The sequence below is a fragment of the Xenopus laevis genome, chromosome 2L (genome assembly GCF_017654675.1).
Source record: "Xenopus laevis strain J_2021 chromosome 2L, Xenopus_laevis_v10.1, whole genome shotgun sequence".
NCBI classification, from domain to species: domain Eukaryota; kingdom Metazoa; phylum Chordata; class Amphibia; order Anura; family Pipidae; genus Xenopus; species Xenopus laevis.
Genome location: NC_054373.1, coordinates 47,560,216 through 47,566,897, shown reverse-complemented (window position 1 = coordinate 47,566,897; position 6,682 = coordinate 47,560,216).

Sequence of the window (6,682 nt, the reverse complement as noted above, 5' to 3'; positions counted from 1 at the left end):
AGGCACACAAACATATTCCCGCAGGTAGGTCGGTTGTACTGTAATAGTATTTCCATTGCTAAACATGTATATTGATTGAGATATGTTTGCATATTTTAAACATAAATTGTGTGTAGGCAGTGTCTCATTGTCTTTTTCAGACCATTGATTATGTATGTGTGTACAATATATACGTTGCTTTATTATCTCTGTGCCTCGAGTGGTAGAAATTGTTGTTCATAAAAATAAAAAGTAGTAAAAACAGATATAGGGCCACCACATAAATGTGAAAGAAAACATGTCCTGGTGGATCAATGAGGTTTAGAATGAGCATATACCAAAAACATTTACACTATACATACATTAAATGAAATATTTCCTATTATCCCGCCACTGCCTCTGGTTTAAAGATGTTTTTCACCTTTATATTAACGTTTCGTATGATGTAGGGAGTGATATTCGGACAATTTGCTATTGATTTTCATTTTTTATTATTTGTGGTTTTTGGGGGGCCTGAATAAAAAGATGAGTAATAAAAAGTAGCAATAACAATACATTTGAAGCCTTACAGAGCATTTGTTTTTAGATGGGGTCAGTGACCCCCATTTGAAAGCTGGAAAGACCCAGAAGAAGAAGGCAAATAATTCAAAACCTATAAAAAACTAAAAATGAAGGCCAATTGAAAAGTTGCTTAGAATTAGCCATTCTAAAACATACTAAAAGTTAACTCAAAGGTGAACCAACCCTTTAAGTAGAGATTACAGTCATTGACATTTTACTTGCTTGTTCTGATATATCTTTGGTCTGTTTTATTAATAGGATTATTATTGCATTTAAATACACAGGAGCCTCGACTAGCTTCGAAAATATATCCTTATAATACACAAAATTATATCCTTATAAACGGTGAGTTCTGATGTAATCAGTTATAAACTGTAAATTCTGATGTCATTTCTGTCACATGACTCATTGAAACTTGTGTATTATAATAAATAAAGTGCCCCCAGTTGTAAAATATGAGGATATTAGAAATTACCTCGGAGTTCCATGACCCGCAGTGTCGGACTGGCCCCCGGGAAAATACCTGGGCCAGAACCCCTCTCTAAATATTTATATTTGAGAAAAAAAACATTCCGGGCGCTTACGCGTCAAGCGACGCTGTTACGCATGCACACCAAGCGGCTTCCTTGCTGAGCTGGCGCATCACAGCCTTCGGCCTAGTGTTTTTATATGTCACAGTGGGGGGACGGGTGGCCCGGAGGGGGCCCTCAGCATCAGTCCAGGTGGGCCCCAGTCCCCCCCCTTCGGCCTCGTGTTTTATATATGAAACTCCTTGGTAACTTATAATATCCTTATATTTTACAAGAGGGGGTTCTTTATTCACTATATAAATGTCACTTAGTGATATGTCAGGTTAGATGTAATGAAACTGATGTATGATACAAATAATGTGCCCACTGATATAAATTATGAAGTCATCTCAGAGTCTATAATCTATATAGAGACACATACCTCTTATTTCACCCACCCCCTAGTCCAGACCACACGTCCTCTGTTGTCAGGGCAGTCACATGCATGCATTTGTTCATGCATGCACGCACATGCATGGTTGGGACAAGTAGGCCAACCAGGTTGACTAGGGCATCTGGTCAGCTTGGCCCGGCACTGCCCCAAAATACTGTATAGGGTACTGGTGTCTGCAGAGGATCCCAAAGCTAACAATAGAGGAGTTTTGTTTAGATATTATTGAAATAATATTTTTAAATGCAATATTTTTGTCAAAAATTTCATCCAGAAATTCCACATGTACAGTATATATGTTGCTATGCGAATATTCAGTAGTTTCTTCACTTAAACTGCAGAGATGATGCTTAAAAATGGCAGACTCTGCATTTCTACCGACCCTTGGCATTAGAAAATCAAGCAACTGCTTTTCACGCAATATCACTGGCACCAACATGGAACAATAACTTTAAAGTTTACAATACATTGCTGTGTGTGTAATTGCTCTTCTATGAAAATGGTGCTAACATGGTCTAGGGCGCAAATTCCAGCCTCAGTAACACAACTCATTAGATCTTATTTATATTCTTATGTTGGGTGTGCGAGTAAGAGTGTTGCGTACTTTCCAGTTATGGCATCTAACATTCGGCTCTTAATGGTATTGGTAAATGTATACTGTTATTTTTTTTTTTTATAATAATGCTTCAGTGGTTAAGTGTAATAAAAACAATATGGAGGCTTTAAACCTGATTGATAAGTAGTAGAAACTAATCAGCCGTTCATTGGTATTGAAAGAGATTGCGTTTGTTAGCAGAATTGTTGTGCATGTTGAAAATAATCCCTGTATTTTATGATTGTTTTTGCCCACCATTGTATTTTGTTTTCTCAGTTTGCGTAAGGTATTGTGATAATATAGGTACTGTTGGTGTGCGCGTATGTGTGTGTGTTTTATTCTTTAATTATTGAGGGGGGCACCAATGTAAAATCCATACTTAATTTTTTTTGTAATGCACTGAGAAATAAATATATTGTAAATTAAAATTTGTGTTTGTTGGTTATTTAGTATTCCGTAACATGGATCTGGAGAATTTACTATATTAAGGTGATACTTTTTTCCTCATCATTCCAGAATTTTACCCACACCATTTTTTGGATATTCCATCCATTTTTTTTGTTAAAACCCTTCCAGGGGACTTTTCGATAAAAATGGATAATAAGATTTTCCTTTCCTTAAAGGAGACATATTGTGTGAAGAACAAGAATGTGCTAGTATGTTATAGTCTTTTAAATATAATAGGAATTGGCTTTAAAAAAGTAGTGTTACCAGCTAACCTGACCTAATAGGGAACTGAAACATTTCTTTGCTTGTGTGACTGCAGGGCTGTGATTGGTTATCCCCCTCCTAGTGTGTCGACAGGAACAGTTACATACCTCCCAACATTTTAAAAACGAAAAGAGGAACACGAGGCGGGAATTTTGTAACCTTGCCCATTTTATGGCCACACCCATTAATTACAATGTCCATTTTACAAAACTTTGCAGGTCAGAAAGTTCAAAGACATTTCTGGGAGTTTTAGTGCAATATTTTATGTGTTAAAACAGTTTTGCTAATGGAAGTGAATTGCCCTTTAAAGGGATACTGTCATGGGGAAAAAAACATTTTTTCAAAATGAATCAGTTAATAGTGCTACTCCAGCAGAATTCTGCACTGAAATCCATTTCTCAAAAGAGCAAACAGATTTTTTTATATTCAATTTTGAAATCTGACATGGGGCTAGACATTTTGTCAATTTCCCAGCTGCCCCAGGTCATGTTACTTGTGCCTGCACTTTAGGAGAGAAATGCTGCTGTTTTTCCTTCTCAATGTAACTGAATGTGTCTCAGTGGGACATGGGTTTTTACTATTGAATGTTGTTCTTAGATCTACCAGGCAGCTGTTATCTGGTTACCTTCCCATTGTTCTTTTGTTTGGCTGCTGGGGGGGAAAGGGAGGGGGGTGATATCACTCCAACTTGCAGTACAGCAGTAAAGAGTGATTGAAGTTTATCAGAGCACAAGTCACAAGACTGGGGGCAGCTGGGAAATTGACAATATGTCTAGCCCCATGTCAGATTTCAAAATTGTATATAAAAAAATCTGTTTGCTCTTTTGAGAAATGGATTTCAGTGCAGAATTCTGCTGGAGCAGCACTATTAACTGATTCATTTTGAAAAATTTTTTCCCCATGACAGTATCCCTTTAAGCTGCTAGTCTCAGTTCTCCCAAGAGACCCGCATATCTTAAATAGTTACAATTGCTTATCTTAAATTGTTACAAAAGTATCTAAGTGCAGCTGCTGACTGTTCTGGGCTCTCTGCCAAAATGTTATCATTTTAATTAAGTTTCAGAAACGTTCTATCTTTTTCTGGCAGGAAAAAGTAAGGGCATTTCAGTATGAAAACTGAGACTGCAGGTTGAGCTGTCAAAATCGGGGCTGTCCCACAAAAAACAGGACAGTTGGGAGGTATGCAGTTAGTACACGCCCACCCCTCTTTTGAAACACGGACAAGGACATTATAGATCTGTAGTGAGCTCCAATAAAGTGTCATTTTTAAAGATATTAGAGTAAATCCATCACCACATAGTATTCATCATTGCCTACAAAATTAAGGGGTTTTAATGTATCCTATACAGATGAAGCACCAGTTATCCCATATCTAAACTAGTTACAAAAAGGACAACCCAGGGTAGAGTTCCAGGAACCTTGGGGAGAGAAGCTGGCAGCCTGCTGTCTCGGTTCCCATCAGGGGATGCCCCCACACTTAAGTTCTCAGAGGGAGGAACTGGCCGCAGAAACACAGGGCATGGTTCCATGAGCCTTGAGGAGAGAAATCGGCTGACTGGCCTCTCGGTTTCCACCATGACCCTATTTGTAAGTCCTCAGAGAAAGGAACCAGCTGAGGGACCCCAGGGCAGGGTTACAGGAGACTTGGGGAGAGAAGCTGCCAGCTACTTTGCCCTCAACTTGCCTCCCCCTAATAGAGAATTCAACTTTAACACACCATCTTCCAATTAAATCCTTGAACTGCAGCTGCTGCATCATGGGGGTCCTCAAACTCTACAAATGCAAAGTCAGGTTTCTGAGCAACCCAAACCAGATGCAGACTCCCATTTTGGTATGTGGCGGGGACTTTCATTTGGTCAGCTCGTTGCACCCCCATGAGACTATATTCCCCTATGAGTTGGGAACATATTATTTGAAGTACAGTCCTATGTGTGGTGTTGCATAGGCTGTACAGGCTGCAATTGAGTCTCAACCATGTCAGTTCTAACAGAAGCAACAGGCTGGGGTTGGTTTTCTATAGATGCCCTGGGTGGTAGTTAACATGTAGCCTGTAAATGTGAACCAGAGCCCCACCTGAAACAGTTTTTAGTTCTGTGGTGCACTTCCTGTCATGGCATTCTGTTAGGTGATTGAGAGTGTTCCCCCCCTTGGTGTCTCTGGAATGCTATGGTTTGTAGCCTCCTTGATTCACTTCCCATCCAAACATACGCCCATACAGACTGCTTGATGCTGTGGTAGGTGGATTTGTCGGAAAATTATACATGTCCAAGGGTAGTGTATTATGTCAGCATAAGTAAGGCCAGGAGTAGCGCTGAAATATGCATGGCAGGAGTGAATAGTAAGCAACAAAATGGGCTTTTGGAAAAATGAGTTTCGGAGTAGATACTTTGGAATATTCGATCGTTTCCACCCTATTAAACCATGGCAGTCCTGCCCACTTCTTAACATCTACCTATTGCTTTGTTTAAGTGCCCATTCCTTGTACTTGTGAAATATTAGCAATTTAGAAATATTAGCACTAGTGCTGTACCACTGACACCAGTGCCATCCCTTATGCTGGGCCTGAATTTATATGACCTGATTGGGTAAACTAGACCAGGAATGATCAAAGCAAGCAGGCTGTGCAGGAAAAGACAGAGTTTATCAAAGATACTAGAACCATGTTTTGTGGCTGTAAAAATATCTCTTACTTAATGGGGAGTGAACACAGATGTGAGTTTGAAATAAAAGTAGATCTAACGGACAAAAAATATTGGGATTAACAGATACAAGCTATCATACAATTAAGCAATATAAAGAGTCTGCAATATAATGTTGTATATAGCAGTATAAAACAGAGTAATTTAAATGCTGTATCTAAATCAATAGGATCATACTTCACATACTGCACATTTAAATAATCTGTGGCTGTTTGTACATTATTCTAATCCCCAGTGCTATCACTTAATTTGCATAGAAGCCAAATGTCACATTGAGGAATATAAAATACATTCCAGCAAGCATGTTCACAGTTTTCCTTGGCTAAAAAAAATTGGAGTATCCTTCACAATTTCATTATTGTCTTCTTTTCGGTTTTTGTTCTGATTGGCTCCCAAAAGGAGACAATCTCTGTCTTTGGAGCGGATTCAATAACATCCACAGAATAGCCCCTACTAATTTGTTTTTTACGAAGAATCTCAAATTGTTCATCATGAATTTCAAGTGAGGAGCAATTTTGTCTGTTACGTATAAATTGACTAAATGGGATACATGTTTTTGAATGTCGAGGGTGACAGCTGTCATCTCTCAGGATGGTGTTACCAGATATTGGTTTTGAGTAGACTTTGGTTTCTATTCTACCTTTCTAGATAACATACACAACCATAAGTTCAACATCTATAAACTGAATGGTATCTTCTTTTTGATTAGATGTAAATATTAATTTTAAGTTATTTGTATTAACAAAATTCAAAAAAGTTTCTAAGTTGCATGTTGGGCCAGACCAGATGAATAAAAGGGTTGTCTATGTAGTGGCCATATCATACACAGATTATCAGCCCCAAAGATGTGGGTGCGTTCCCACCACCCCATGTATAGGTTGGCGTAAGAGGGTGAAGGCAGCGCCCATTGCCACCCCAAGTCTCTGGAGGTAATATGACCCATTAAAGTAAAAATAATTGTGGGTCAAAAGAAATTCCAAAATCAAAAAGGAAATACAGTAAAAGGAATACAATACTGAATCACATAACAGCTTTGAGTCCCTTGGAGTGTGGGATCGAGCAATATAAAGACTGGACATCCATGTTCTCCCAACTATAACCACTCACCCATCGTACATCTTTCAGAATTCACAATAAATGACCCGTGTCTCTCAAATAAGACTTTAGATTGACCACT